A 14,355-nucleotide genomic window follows, 5' to 3' on the forward strand; every position below is an offset into this window, starting at 1 on the left:
ATGAAAATGAAGAAAGGAAGGAAGGAAGGCAGGAAGGAGGGAAGGAAGAAGGAAAAGAAAATCTACTTCTGAATTTATTAGTACCGTAAATATATTAAATTAAAAAAAGAAAAAAATAACATCATTATTGCTATAGTAGTAGGATATTTTACTTTGTCTTCTCTAGGAAGCCAGGGTGGCAATGGCCTGTCATTACTGCCTGCAGTTCTTGCAGCAGGAATACGGATGACTTCTCATTGTGCTTTCCTGTCCCTTTAACTTGACACAGGGGAGTAGCATGGGGTTGGCAGGTGGGAGACCCAAGCCGAGTGGTTCTAAACTTAGTGTTGCCACTTTTCCTTTTAGACTATTGTTTATCTGTGTGTGTATGCATCTGTGAGTCCAGGAGTGAGAGCCTGTGGACACCGGGCGGAGACGCTGATTGTCGAGAGAGAGAGTTACAGGCCATTGGGGACTGCCTGCCACGGTGCTGGGAGTCAAACTTCCATCCTCCTCTGGAAGAGCAGCAAGCACACTTACCCACTGAGCCATGTCTCTAGTCTCTGTGATCATTTTTGTACCTCACTTCTTAATCTGTGGAAAGGAATGAACAACATCTGCCCTGGGCATTTCTCTGGGTGTTTGTAAGAACAAATAAAGCTATGGAAATACAGAAATTTAGAAAGCGGTGATTGGCATTTAGAAGCTGCAAATGTCATGTTCTAAAGAAGCATGTATGTGAGACATTAACAGGAAGATAAAACCGCCAAGGTAGACCATATTTTGCCTACAGAATGTAACTGAATATTTTGCGAGGTAGTCTTCCGGAGGTTTCCCTCCCGCCCCTCTGCTTTTAAGTGTACCTGGCTGTCACCAGCCTGCTAGCTGGGATTGTGCATGCACGTGTACCGCTCTAGAACACTGCAGGACCCTAACTACGGTGTCGGATTACAATCCGAGCTCCATCTCATGTTCCTAGGCCGAATAAATCAAGAGTTCACTCCAACCACACAAGTCAACAGAAGGGTACAAAGCAATCAGTTATCATGACTAGTGGATTCTAAAGAGGCAGTGGGCAGCCTCTGCATTTAGCTTTAGAACATACGGTTTTTAGCTGTCCTCTTACCACAGGGGTTATTAAGACACAGCCATGCCTTGGCATCCATGGGCACTGATTCCAGGACCACCTGCGAATACCCAAATCAATGGATTCCCAAGCCTCCTGCTTCAAATGGCTTAGTAATTGTGAGCAACCTATGCATATCTTTCTGCATACTTTAAATAATTTTAGGATTGCTTGCACCCTCTGATACAATGTAAACTTGATGCAAGCAGCCATTGTACTGCAGTACTTAGGGAAGTATGCCGAGAGCTGTCTAGGGACGCATAAACTGTTCAGTCCAGGAGCACATAGTTTTATGAACATTTTCTATTCTCTTTGGTTGACTCTGCTGATGCAGGTTTCAGATGTAGAAGGGTAATCATGTTAGCCGGCATCAGGGATTTGCAATTGAGTTACATAAAGATATCAAAAATGCCAGGGAGTGGTGGCACACGCCTTTAATCCCAGCACTCAGGAAGCAGATGCAGACAGATCTCTGTGAGTTCAAGGCCAGCCTGGTCTACAGAGTGAGTTCCAGAGAAACCCTGCCTTGAAAAACAAATGAACAAAAAAAAAAAGGAAGGAAGGAAGGAAGGAAGAAAAGAAAAGAACAGAAAAGAAAAGAAAAGAAAAGAAAAGAAAAGAAAAGAAAAGAGAAATGGATATTTGACAGTTGCCTCACTGTGTATGTCTAGTGTCCGGTGTTACATGAGGATATGCAGGGGAGGGTCGCTTAAAGAGTGGAGGAATCTGTACCCACAATGCTATTTTAGGAACTATTGTTGAAACCCACGAATGCCAGAGTGACCCCAGTTAGGTTGATTGGCATCTGAAGTACAAATATAACTCAATTCAAAAAGAACATGGAAAAGGAATTTGAGGGAGAGTAAGACACGAACAAACATCATTATTGTTCCTCTATTTAAAATGTAGGAAAAGAAATGGCTACATTGCTTCTTCAGACACGGCAAAAGCTAAGAATGTTCATGGACTGTATTTTTCTGAAATACAAGCCTTGTTTTTTCTTTTCTTTTAAAAGCAAATATAAACCATTTCCTCTGGGGAAATGTTGGCAAAGGTGCAAAACCTAAAATTGCAATAAAGATTGCAAAGAAATGCTTTAGGAACTAATCTCAGCATGCTTGAGGACCTGGGTTCCATCCTTAGCTTGAGGGCTGGGGGAGTGGGGAGAGAAGCTACGAAAGAGGATGAGAGAGGAGAGGGGACAGGAGAGGAGCGGAGGGGAGGAAAGATGCTTTAGAGAGAAACTTCCACCAGAGAGTAAATCACATTGACCACAGGATTTATCCCTCACCAGAGGCAGTCTGGGGGCACCAGGTGTCACGTTTAACCCGTAGAATTTAGGACTGACCCTGTGGGTGGCAGGAAGGAAGAGGAGTGCCCTTGGCATTCAGCGAAGGATGGGCTTTGAACTATGGCCAGCACAGAGGTTGAATTCTTAGACGGCTCCACCACAGGGCTGTGTGGCGAAAACGGGGATTTCCAATTTCAAAAATAGCACAACTTCAGTTAGGTTTGAGATCGCCTTTTTGGGAAGTTTGTTATATTTAGGTTCACTGCCCCCAGCCCTATCATGGCTTCTAAAGCCCATCTGCAGCTTTGCACAAGTCCCAAAATTTTAATGACCTCATTTATGCCAAGGTTCAGTTTAAGTGAGATGTTTTCCTAAACGTTATGTATAAAGCAAGCCATGGCATTGACAAAAATATATTTTTACCAATGTGGTCAAAGGGGAAAAATGACTGAGGATTTTGCTCTTCTTCAGGCTTCTCTCTACTTTTCAAATTGCATGTATGGCGGTTTGTGTAAAGGGGAGATCGCAGCTGCGATCCGCGGGTCTGGACTGTTCTTCTGGCTTAGTTGTAGACGCTGAGAAGGCTCAGCCTAGAGCCAGTTAGCTTCAGAGCTTTCCGCTTAATGAATGTTGGCTACACAGATTGCAAAAATAGAATCAGAAAAAATTAAATCCTATAACCAGCATTTTTTTTTCTTGAAACGTCAAGATCCGCACCAAGTTTGGATGGGGGTGAGTCTCTTTAAATTACAAGAGTCCCACAAGGAGAGGACAATTTCCAAAGATTGGACTTTGTCTGGAATTGTGATGATGGCTGCCTCCCAGGCCAGCATTCCTTGTTGTCTTTGCTTAGTGTAGTCCCTGGAGGGGCAGTGAGATCATGCATCATGCTCGGTTAGTTTCAGATTTAGAGAGACACATAGTCTGTCTAAGGCAGTGGCCATTTTACCCTTGCCTCCCTGAAAAATTATTGGTTGTTTTATTTTATTTTGTTACTTATTTATATCTTTATGCTTTTGATACCAAGTCTTGCCATGTAGCTCTGACTGGCCTGGTAATCTCTATGTTGCTAAGGATATAACTTCTGGGGCTACAGGCATAAGCCCTTTATGTTTGTCTTCTGAAAATGACTTTCAGGACACCCTTACTATGCTCTAGACCCCGCTCTTTGCAACATATGGAACAGGGCCAGGGCCAAGACGGAAACTTCCTCCCTCATTGCGTTTGTCAAAGAAGAATCTGTGCTACCATTCCAAACCAGAAGAAAGAAAGCGAAGCCTTACTTTCTTAGCTGCTGGTTGAAGTTTTGCAGTAAGATTTTCAAATATCTCCTTAACTTCTGGGCTTGAAACGACCCGATTTCTGTTTGGATACAACTTCTTCCTCGTGTCTACAGCATGCTGCAATTTTATTTGTTCTGCTTTCTTTGTTTTTGTTTGTCGAGACAGGGTTTCTCTATGTTACAGTACTAGCTGTCTTGGAACTAGCTCTTATAAAACAGGCTGGCCTCGAACATACAGAGATCTGCCTGCTTCTACCTCCCGAGTGCTGGGATTAAAGGCATGTGCCACCATCATCTGGCAGCATGTTGCAATTTTATTGGCCCCCTCTCCCTGATGCCAGTTTACCAATCATGTGGTCACATAAGCAGGAACAGATCAAGTGGAAAACCTTCCTGGGTAAATCTCAGATCCCTTTCCTTCCCCAGGGGTGAGAACTGAGCTACAGCCAGGGCCTGAGCAATCATTGAGCCTGCACATCTCAGACGAGAACTTGGACTGCTCTCAAGTGGAAAGACCTCCCCTCCCACCCAGTCTTCTCTTCCATGGATCTTCCCATTCCTTTCCAAGATGGTGACCAGCATGTCCATTAAGGTGCCTTGGGGACAGAAGGGATGGAAGGGAACCTAGGTGTGTTCTAATGAAGCCCCACAAATCCTTGCCATTTGTCCAAGGTAGTGGCTATAGAGGGAAAGTTGGTCCCCACAGAAATCTGTTCAGGGTGTCTCACTTCTCTCCATTCAGAGTGTCTGCAGATGGTGACTGACGGGAGGCGGGTGAGGCTTTTGCTGAAGCTTGACCCCACACCTACACCCACACACTTTTTTTTTTTTTATCTCATCAGCTTTATCGTGAGTCAAAATGAACTTGGGTTTTGCTTTTGCCTGGAGTGCCTCCTGTCACAAGCATGCAGAAATTCGTGATGGAGATAAGGGCAGGAAACTGGAGCAGTGTGGAGAACTATGCATGCAGCCTAGAAGTGGAGGGGGCACCTCAGGCACAGGACTGTCCAGGAGGTCTTGGTTCCCTGGGACTGGGATGGAGACTGGAAACCTGAGAAAGTGGAGGAGCGGTGGGGCCGAGGACAAGCACTCGTGGGTCTTCTTGGCGAGTCACTTCACTTTTCCTGTATCAGGTTTGTTTCTTCAAACATTGGAAATGAACTCCTGCAGAGCAACTCACTGCCTCTTTGGCCCCTTGCAACATTACATCGTCCAATAAGACGGTTCTTATCAAGTCTTTCATCAACCCCAGAACACTCTAGAAAGGAAGAGGGGTTTCATAATGGGAATGGGAACAGGAAAGGAGAAGTCAGGGGCCTAGCCTGTGAGAGGCAGCAGTGTGGAGTGGTTGACCGTAGCTCAGCTGTACACAAGTCCCCTTAACTCTGGACCTATCTCTATCATCAGTATAAATGAGGATGATGCAGGGCTTGCTGCGTTGGCGCTGTTGAAATATTTATGCTAAACTGACATAACCAGAAAGGGGTATTTGGTTGCCTAGGGCTGGAGTTACAGGCAGCTGTGAACCGCTTGATGTGGCTGCTGGGAGTCAAACTCCAGTTGTCTGAAGAGCATCAAGCATTCTTATCCTCTGAGCTGTCTCTCTAGCCCCTCTTCACAGATTATGGTATTAATTTTTATTTTAAAATAAGCACATAAAGAACATTCTTCTAGATTACTGAACTTTGAGTGACCTTTTTCAATTCTGAGCAAATGACAAGCATTTCATCAGCCTCATTCTTGTCTTGGGCCTACTCAAAACAAGCAGACTTATTTAGGCCTTGAAGCCAATAGTCCCACAACATGAATTACAGTAGTTCCTTACAGAAAGCTCAGCTCTGTCTTTTTTTTTTTTTTTTTTTGGTTTTCAAGACAGGGTTTCTCTGTGGTTTTGGAGCCTGTCCTGGAACTAGCTCTTGTAGACCAGGCTGGTCTCGAACTCACAGAGATCCCCCTGCCTCTGCCTCCCGAGTGCTGGGATTAAAGGCGTGCGCCACCACCGCCCGGCTCAGCTCTGTCTTTAAAAAAAAAAAATAGCGGTAATAAGAGAAGGGAAATGTGTCTCTTTTTCTAGTGACTGTGGAAAAAAGCGTTTGAGAACTCCTGGTGTCCCCTTTCTTGGCACAGATATGTCATAAAGACAGAATGTAGGTCTGTTCGACCATGGAGGGAAAACAATGTATACACTGAACATAAGCCATATTCTAGGAGGCAGGAGGGGACTTGGAGAGAGAACATGGGCTGTCTGTGGGCATGCACAGGAGGGATATATCAGTCTTTTCATTCCTAAGATCAAATACCTTACAAAAACAAATTAAGGGAAGAAAGATTTTCCTTGGTTGTTTATGGTTTCAGGGGCTTCAGTGTGCCGTGGTAGGAAGGGGAGTCACAGAGAACAGCTCGCATCATGGCGGCCAAGAAGCAGAAACCGGAAGCTAGAACTCTCCTGACCTCCTCCTTTTTCCCTTTATCTCCATTTCATACTCGGCTAGCTCACACTGAATGGGAGTCCTCCCTCTTTCTGGAAATGTCCTCATGGGCACATGCATGAGTGCGCCTCGATCTCTTAGGGAATACAAACTGACAATGAGAGACTGAAGTTTAACTGTGGCAGGGTGGTGGCCAGGAGCTCTGCCAGCTTCATGCCGACTTGGTCAAATACAGGCTTCTTTCTTTCTTTTCTTTCTTTTATTCCTTCCTTCCTTCCTTCCTTCCTTCCTTCCTTCCTTCCTTCCTTCCTTCCTTCCTTCCTTCCTTCCTTTTTTGCTTTTTTTCTGTTTTGGTTTTTTGAGACAGGGTTTCTCTGTAACTTTGGAGCCTATCCTAGAACTCAATCTGTAGACCAGGCTGGCCTTGAACTCACGGAGATCCTCCCGAGCGAGAGCTGGGATTAAAAGCACGCACCACCACTGCCCGGCAGGATAGAGGTTTCCAATAAGGAAAGGTTTATTTGCGCAGAACAGCAGACATCCAGCAGTTCCTGTTTTGTCAGGAGGAAGGGAGAGGAGGACTGAGGGGGCTGCAATGCTGGACTAAGAGGAGCAGGAATGAGTGTGTGTGATAGACAAAACCGTGCTTGGCCTTCGGGGCTCTCATAGACCCGTCTGGGCCTCCACAGAAAGGCAGCACTGTACACGTCTGGGAGCCAAATAACCACTTTCAAAGACACTCTAGCAACTGACTGCTATAAAGCAAATAGGCTCCGATTGGCCAGGTCTTAGGAAGTCTTGGCTTCATGGGATCATGTCTATTTTCAAGACAGGCCTCACCATTCACGTGTAAAATGACAGACAACTGTGTTGTCAAAACTGTTTGCCAGTGTTCACGTTCCAGTTCTACCCTCCGACTGTGCTTCTTGCCAGGGCCCTGCCCTTGCTTTCCGGCAAACTCCTGGGCTCCTGCGCCACTACGCCCCAATGTGAGCAGCGCTTTGCGGCTCTGCAGGGAGCACAAAGGGCTTCATTGTGGGGCGGTTTCACATGCATCCCTTGCTTTTCATTTTCCCTACAACACCGTGGGAGGAGAAAAGCACGTAGTCATTTCTTTCATGGATGAAAAGACAAGCCCATACAGTGGTTCAGTGGTTTGCCTAACATCACTCAGCTCCTTAAGGCGAACATACCAGAGGCAGGTTTTCTTAGTTAGTGCTCATTCTGGAGTCGCCTCTAGGAGGTGACATAATGGAAAAGTATGTCCGCATAGGCACTTGCTGCCCCCGAGAGCGCTCCTTCATTCATGCTTTTACCACAGTACTCTTGATGTTCTGGGACCTCCCTCAGGCAGCCTGGGGAAAGGCCCCCCAGCCATACATCAATGACCAGAGACCACTAAGCTTTCTTATATACCTTTATTTCCATCTTTAGTTCAGAGAAGTAGAAACACCTAGACTACCCCACCATTAACCACCAAGTAAATAGCTAATTGAGCTCTGTGGTCTTCTCCTGATTCCTTCTCCACTGGAGGGATACAGCAGAGGGAAATCTCCAATGTATACAATGCCATCTACAAAGATCTTCACTAACTGAGAAATGATTCAAAGCCAATGACATAATCTTTATGTCATGCCGCTAGGTGCTGGAAGTGCATGGAAAATACAAGACTCTGCCGTCTGGGCGCTCTCTACAAAGAGGGAGACAGACTCCTACCTGGAGATCTCGGCTTTTTCACACTGGCTAGAGAAGAAACAGTTGTGCAGTTGTGCAGTACAGTAGGAAGAGAGAAAAAAGGGGTGCTTCAATGCTCTTGAGAGCACAGTGCAAATAAATTCCCTGAGCACTACACCACAGCTCAAAGACAGAGACTCTGAGTGTGTGTGTGTGTGTGTGCGCACGTGTNGAGAGAGAGAGAGAGAGAGAGAGAGAGAGAGAGAGAGAGAGAGAGGTCTGAAGTAAACTTATATGTGAAAAATTCCTATTTTCATATTTTAGAATTGTTTGGGCCTTCGGAGTCATTCGTGGTTTTGCAGCCAGTTTGTCCACAGATTAAGCAATTCTATCTTACTTTATGTTTCTGGGCAGCACTGCAATCTGCCTTATAATCACAGTGACACCGCTTTTTAGGTACCCTCTCTATGTGCTAGGTATTCTGGGCACTAAGATAAGTTTAATGAACAAAATAGAAAAAGTTGGCTTCTCGTGGAGTGCAGTATGCTGACTGTGTTTCTCAAATGGTGTGCTTTTCTCAGACAGTGGTTCCCTACCTTCCCTTCAGATTCACCGCTGAAGCTTTCAAAAATTCTGAAGTCTGGCTTACCCACATCAACTTCAGCACCTCCCTGGGAGGTTTATAGCTTTTTTAATTTTTTTTTTTATTTTTTGAGTTCCCCAGGTAATTCTGAGGGACTTAATAAGGACTGAGAACCACTGCCCAGAATTTCTGATGTACTAGGGAGGCATGGGACCTCCTCCCTCCCTCCTGTCACCCTTCTGAAGCCATTTGCACAATTCACAGATGGAAAAACCTCAGAAGACCGGGAGACTGCAAGTGACACATTCAGGTAAGTGGCCCTTGCAGCCGGTCACCAGGCCAGAACTTGAAACTGGTTCCTCTGGTTCTAAAGTCTAGTGTGGTTTTCACCCTGTTTCAAAAAAGGTAAGATGACTGAATGTTTTCACTGCTTATGGGAAAGTCTTAGGGGCTCCTCTGGGGAGTGAGAAAATTGTTTGCACACCTTTTGTCACTTCTTGTCATTCCTTGAAGACTTTAGCACCTGGATCAACTTTTATCTTTATAAACTAACGTGAATAATTAGAGGCCTATTCAATAAGGAGATCATTGGTTAGCTCTTTCTTCTTTGCTTGCTTGCTGTTTTGCTTTTGAGACAGGGTTTCACCACGAAGCCTTGGCTGGTCTCCAACTCAGAGATCTGCCCGTCTCTGTCTCTAAAATGCTGATACCAAGGGTGTGTGCTACCATGCTGACCCAACAGTTCTCTTTTCGGCATTTCATTGCCAATATCTTTCTCCTACACACCATGCCGGCCATCCACTCTGCCTCATGGACACCGCAGCTCTTCCTGGTTTATCCTGACACATCTCAAAGGGGAAATCCTCATTCAGGCTCTATGCTTGTGGCGAATAGGATTCTCCAGTCCACTTAATGCCGCCCTCTGCCGTCTTCCTTCCTGTCTCACCATTATTATCCTGGAGGCTATCATTTTCATCATTTCAAGGACAGGATTTGTAAGGCTCCTGGCCACCTTGCGAATACACTATTCTATAAACATCAGTCCTCATAACAGCTTCGGATGTTTTCCCTTCATTTTTCTTCCCAGTCGTTCCGAGAATCAAATCCATGGCCTGTGCAATCCAGGTAAGTATTCTACCGCTGAGCTATACGGCAAGTCTACACCTGTCATCATCAGTAGCTGGTACTCTATTTCGACATCCTGCTGTCTGGGTGACTCCTAAGCATCCTGCAGGCCCCAGTTGAATTACTTTGCAGGGTCTACCCAACCTCTCAGACTTAACGAGGGGAATCCCCTCATTACCTCTCAATCTGTTTCCTAAGTTGTCTTTCTGTATATATTTCTGGAAAGTGCTTTGTTCAACGTCTTACTCCACTGTTCAAGAGTAGCCATTTTGATTACTGTTGTATCCCTAGCTTTTGAAGCACCTCCTGGCACATAATGGATCCTTTGCAAATATGTAAATTAATTCCTCTCACTCTTTCAGTCAAGACGGGGGTCTCTTTATATAGACCAGGCTGGCCTCAAACTCACAGAGAGACACCTAAAAAGGAATTTTGTTAATACGTCCAGTGTACCTTAAGGTTACTGAGTAACAACCATAATTTGATAATAGTTTGACCTGACGCAGTTTTCCACCACTAGTAAGGTTTGCAGTTGAGCAAGCCATCAGAGGCAGAATTTGTTCTGCAGAGGACCCTAGAGCTCAGTTACATTGCACATGGCTATCAGTTGTGGACCCCAGAGGCCATGGTGCATCATTGAACAGGACAGAGGACCACACATTGAAGCAAGGATCCTGCCAGGGTCTACTGTCAGCCAAGAGACGGCAACTCCAGTTCTTCTACTGTTGAGGCCAAAGGTCACCTGGCTTAATATGGCAGTTCTTTGGTTGAGTATTAAGTGGATCTTCTTAAATGTCCCTTTAAAAGTTTTTATTACATAAAATGCTTATTAGCAGAGAAGGAAGGGCTTTTGAAATTTCGAGAGTGTTCAACTTTCCCCGAAAATTGCTGTCTTCTGGCAGGGCTCCCAGTTTGCCTCACACATGCATTAAGAGAATTATTCCTTCCCTGGGGAGAAATTCAGATCCCCAGAAACTCCATGCTTTTGCTGACTCTGCTAGTGTTTACTTAGGTTAGGGGTGAGAAGACAGGACTAGTCACCTGGAGAATGGAGAAACGCATCCCTTGGTCCATTTCCAAAGCTCAGAGCAGCCATGACTGCTTCTTCATAGCTTTACTGAAAGCAAGGAGATAAAGGACTTGGCAAAACTGGGGTAATGGCCACCAAGGTGAACTTGGTACCCACCAGGGGCAATGCAGGGCACACTTCTGTCACACAGGAGCGTGCAACAGAGTACATAGCTGGCTGGATGACCTGTAGCTCTCCTGTTTCCACGTAGCCTATGGAACACCGGTTTCCACCACAAACTAAGGGTGATCTTGACCCGTTTCCTATAGATCTAATGAAGAAGAAGGGAAAAGAGTTTGGGTCTTCACAGTGTCACACACTCACATATGCAGACACATGCATGTGCATGCACACACACACACATACTCCCTAGAACCAGCCGATTACAGCTTTATAGAAATATCTAAGCCAAGAGGCATTTTATGATCTAGATTATGGTTTGTTTACTGGAAGAACCGCAGGACACATACACACACCTACTGAAGAACACGTGGGTGTCTCTGCTGGGATCCACTGCCTAGCTCCGACTTATTGCATTACCCATACATCTAACCACGCACAGGAAAAAAAGTGGGACTATTCAATCCACATGCCAGTGTTAGGGACGGAGGTGTGGGCAGCCCGGGTCGTCTTTGAAGGTAGAGCTAATGGAGCCCCTGTCTGTCTCAAACACTCCTGTTTACCTGCCGTTCCTAAATGCACAGCAGCTTCTGCTAGCTCCACGAAGAAGTTCAGATAAAAAAGGGCCGGCAATCCATTTGAAGTCTTTTCATAGAAGGCCTGTTTACTTTTGATAAGGAAACCAGCTGCGGGGAAGACTAGCCTACTGTTTGGGTTGTTAGTCTTTACTGAACCATGAATTCCCCTGGACCGAGGCCTATGCTGAAATCCCTCACTCCTTAAATAAATAAACACATAAATACAAGCTTTTGGCTAGTACCTAATCAAAACACATACAGGCAAATCAGGCTTAGTGCGTAGTCTGGAAACTCCCAGCTTCCCAATGTCAATAAGACAGTCATTGAGTCCCCACTCAGTTGAAGCACATACATAAAATCCCCCCATCTTAACCAATAACAAATGGCAGGGGCTTTGCTTTCTCCAGGCCCTTTGATGGCTCAGCGGCTAATGCTGGAATTAGTGAGGGAAACCTGACTAATCTGAAAAGTTTTCGTTTGTTTTATTCCACTTGGAAAGACAGTGCAATGAAGGAGTGAAAGGCCCTAAACAGATATTCAGGCCAAACAAAACAAAAACAAACAAAACAAAAAACCAAAAAAAAAAAAAAACCTAGGTGACAAACGATCTTTTTGGCACAGGGATTTGCCATTCTTGCCTTCTGTGCTTCTTTCAAAAAAACTGTGTGGTCCTATAATTTTGGGTTTATTTGAATAAGTCTGGGCTGATAACATTAAATGTAGGAATAATTCCTTTCTTGGTTTTCTTTAAAAATGTTTTTATTAAAAATGCCTATCTGTGTTTGGGGGTGATATGTGTTTGGGGGGTAAAGGTCAGACAGTAGCATGTTACATTTGATTCTTTCCTTTCATCATGTAGGTCCTGGAGACCAAACTCAGATAATCAGGCTTGGCAGCAAGTACCATTATCCACCGGGCAATTTTGCTAACCCTCAGCTTTCACTGAATCAAATTACTATATGTCCCTAGCTCATTTTTACTCCAAAACCCAAACCATGAAATGAAAAATGTCCAAAAGATTATAGCTAGGGACACGCCTTCTACATTTTCAGTTCAGGTTCTAATCCAACACAGGTGCTCACTTAAGTCTTGGGGTTCATCTAGTTTTCTTCCAAAGAACACAGTTCTGTAAATAGAGTCTCTACTTTGGTTTCCTGGTTGCCCGGACCTGAATAATTGCACAGAAACTATATTAATTACAACACCGTTTGGCCAATAGCTCAGGCATATTTCTAGCTAGCTCTTACATCTTAAATTAACATATTTCTATACATCTGTGTACTGCCACAAGGCTGTGGCTTACCAATAAGGTTCTGACGTCTTTCTCCTTGGCAGCTACAAGGCATCTGCCTAACTCTGTCTTCTTTCTCCCTGCATTCAATTTAGTTTTCCTACCTAGCTCTATTCTGCCCTGCCATAGATCAAAGCAGCTTCTTTATTAACCAGTGGTAATAAAACATATTCGCGGCATGAATCACTGTTTAGTGGTCCTCTGCTGAGAACACTCTCAATCTTCCCAAGGACATTTGCCAAAGTCTGGAAACAGGTTTGGTTGTTGAGAATGGAGCTGGGGGTAATTGGCGGTCAGCTGGGGTCAGGGATGCTTCTGACCTCTTCCAGGGAATGATCAGAGACGCAACTGTCCTCAAATGTCAATAATGTGGAGAATGAGAAACACAGATATGCTGAGTGCCCTTAGCTAGCTACAGAAGTTTCTGTGGATGAACACACTCCCCAGGAAGACAGCAAGTAATAGTGATTATTTATTGTTCTTCCTGTTCCAGGTACTTGACGCAGCACATTCTGTTTTCAATCAGCAGACTTTAAGCTTTGAAACCTTTTACAATTACAAGAAGACCTGAGTGAAAAATAGAAAGTTCTCAAGTTCCTTTCCCACCCCCAGGTCTGTGATTATGAGCTGCTGTCAGCAGTGGGACACACTGCTACACCAGAGAAGAAAGCAGTAATACATTATTTTCAAGTCCACAGTTTACAGTAGAGTTCAGTGTTTGTGTTCTTTAATTCTATGGGTGTCCATCATTATAGAACCTCAAACAATAGCTTCATTATCCTCTAAATCCTGTATGCTAGATACACCCATTCTCATTTTTCCTTCTCCCTCCATCCTTGGCATCTTGTGAGCCTCTCCATAGTTTTATCTCTTTCTCATACACAAAAGCTTTTCAAGTTGGCTTCTTTGACAAGACGGTATGCTTTTAAGCTCCTTCCATCACAATTTCTTGTCTTGAGATTTCTTTGCTTTTAGCACCAACTCCTATTCTAGAATAGGCACAGGCTGCAGTCTGTTTAGCTGTTCGTCTGTGGAAGGACACCTTGCTTGTCTCTAAGTTTTGGCAACTGTGAACGAAACTACGCTAAAGATTGTGTGCAGACTTGGGGGCCGATAACAGTGCACAGGTCATTTGGAAAAAGAGCAAGAGCATGATGGTTGACTCTATGGGAAGAGTTCTGCTAGTGGCTGCCACATGGCCTTCCGGAGAACTTTTGCACTGTTTGCTTTCTTATCTTATCAGCAGTGAATGAACATGCCTGTAGCTTCACATTCTCTCCAACCTTGTGTTGCTTTAGTGGGTGTCAAGTAGATGTCAATGTTTTTTTTTTTAATTTGCCATTTTGTGATGGCATAAAATTTGATAATTTTTAATATCTATTATCTATTTGTAATTTTAAAAGTGTGTGTGTGTGTGTGTGTGTGTGTGTGTGTGTGAGAGAGAGAGAGAGAGAGAGAGAAATAATCATGGGAGTGTAGGTACCTGCAGAGGTGTCAAATCCCCTGGAGCTGGAGTTGCAGGTGGTTCTGAGCCACCTGACTGGGGACTGGTGACTGAGCTCAGGTCCTCTTCAAAAGCGCTTTTAACCACAGAGCCACCTCTCCAGCCCCAATCTGAACACGGTTCTCATTCCCATCTGTCAGCTCCCTAGTCTCGGGTGAAGTGTCTAAATCTTTTGTTCCTTTTAGTTTTAAGTAGCTCGCTAAATAACTGTTCAGTTTTGTAAAAGACAAACTGTCACTGTTGTGTCGCTGGGTCCTCCAGCCTCAAGCCCCTGAGCCCCTGAGAGTGCAGGTGTAAACCACCA

General features: G+C 44.6%; 1 long non-coding RNA gene across 1 annotated transcript; it reads left to right on the top strand.

The window, feature by feature from the left end:
• The first annotated feature begins 3,956 nt into the window (after nt 1-3,956).
• On the top strand, nt 3,957-13,276 carry LOC126511956 (uncharacterized). The gene is made up of 4 exons (XR_007594834.1): nt 3,957-4,270; nt 4,521-4,811; nt 8,498-8,674; nt 13,041-13,276. It is a non-coding gene; the product is annotated as an uncharacterized lncRNA (long non-coding RNA).
• The last annotated feature ends 1,079 nt before the right edge of the window (nt 13,277-14,355 follow it).

This window comes from Alexandromys fortis, unplaced genomic scaffold (assembly GCF_014885135.2).
Source record: "Alexandromys fortis isolate MF-2015 unplaced genomic scaffold, M_Fortis_MF-2015_v1.1 scaffold_107, whole genome shotgun sequence".
In the NCBI taxonomy this organism is placed as follows: Eukaryota; Metazoa; Chordata; class Mammalia; order Rodentia; family Cricetidae; genus Alexandromys; species Alexandromys fortis.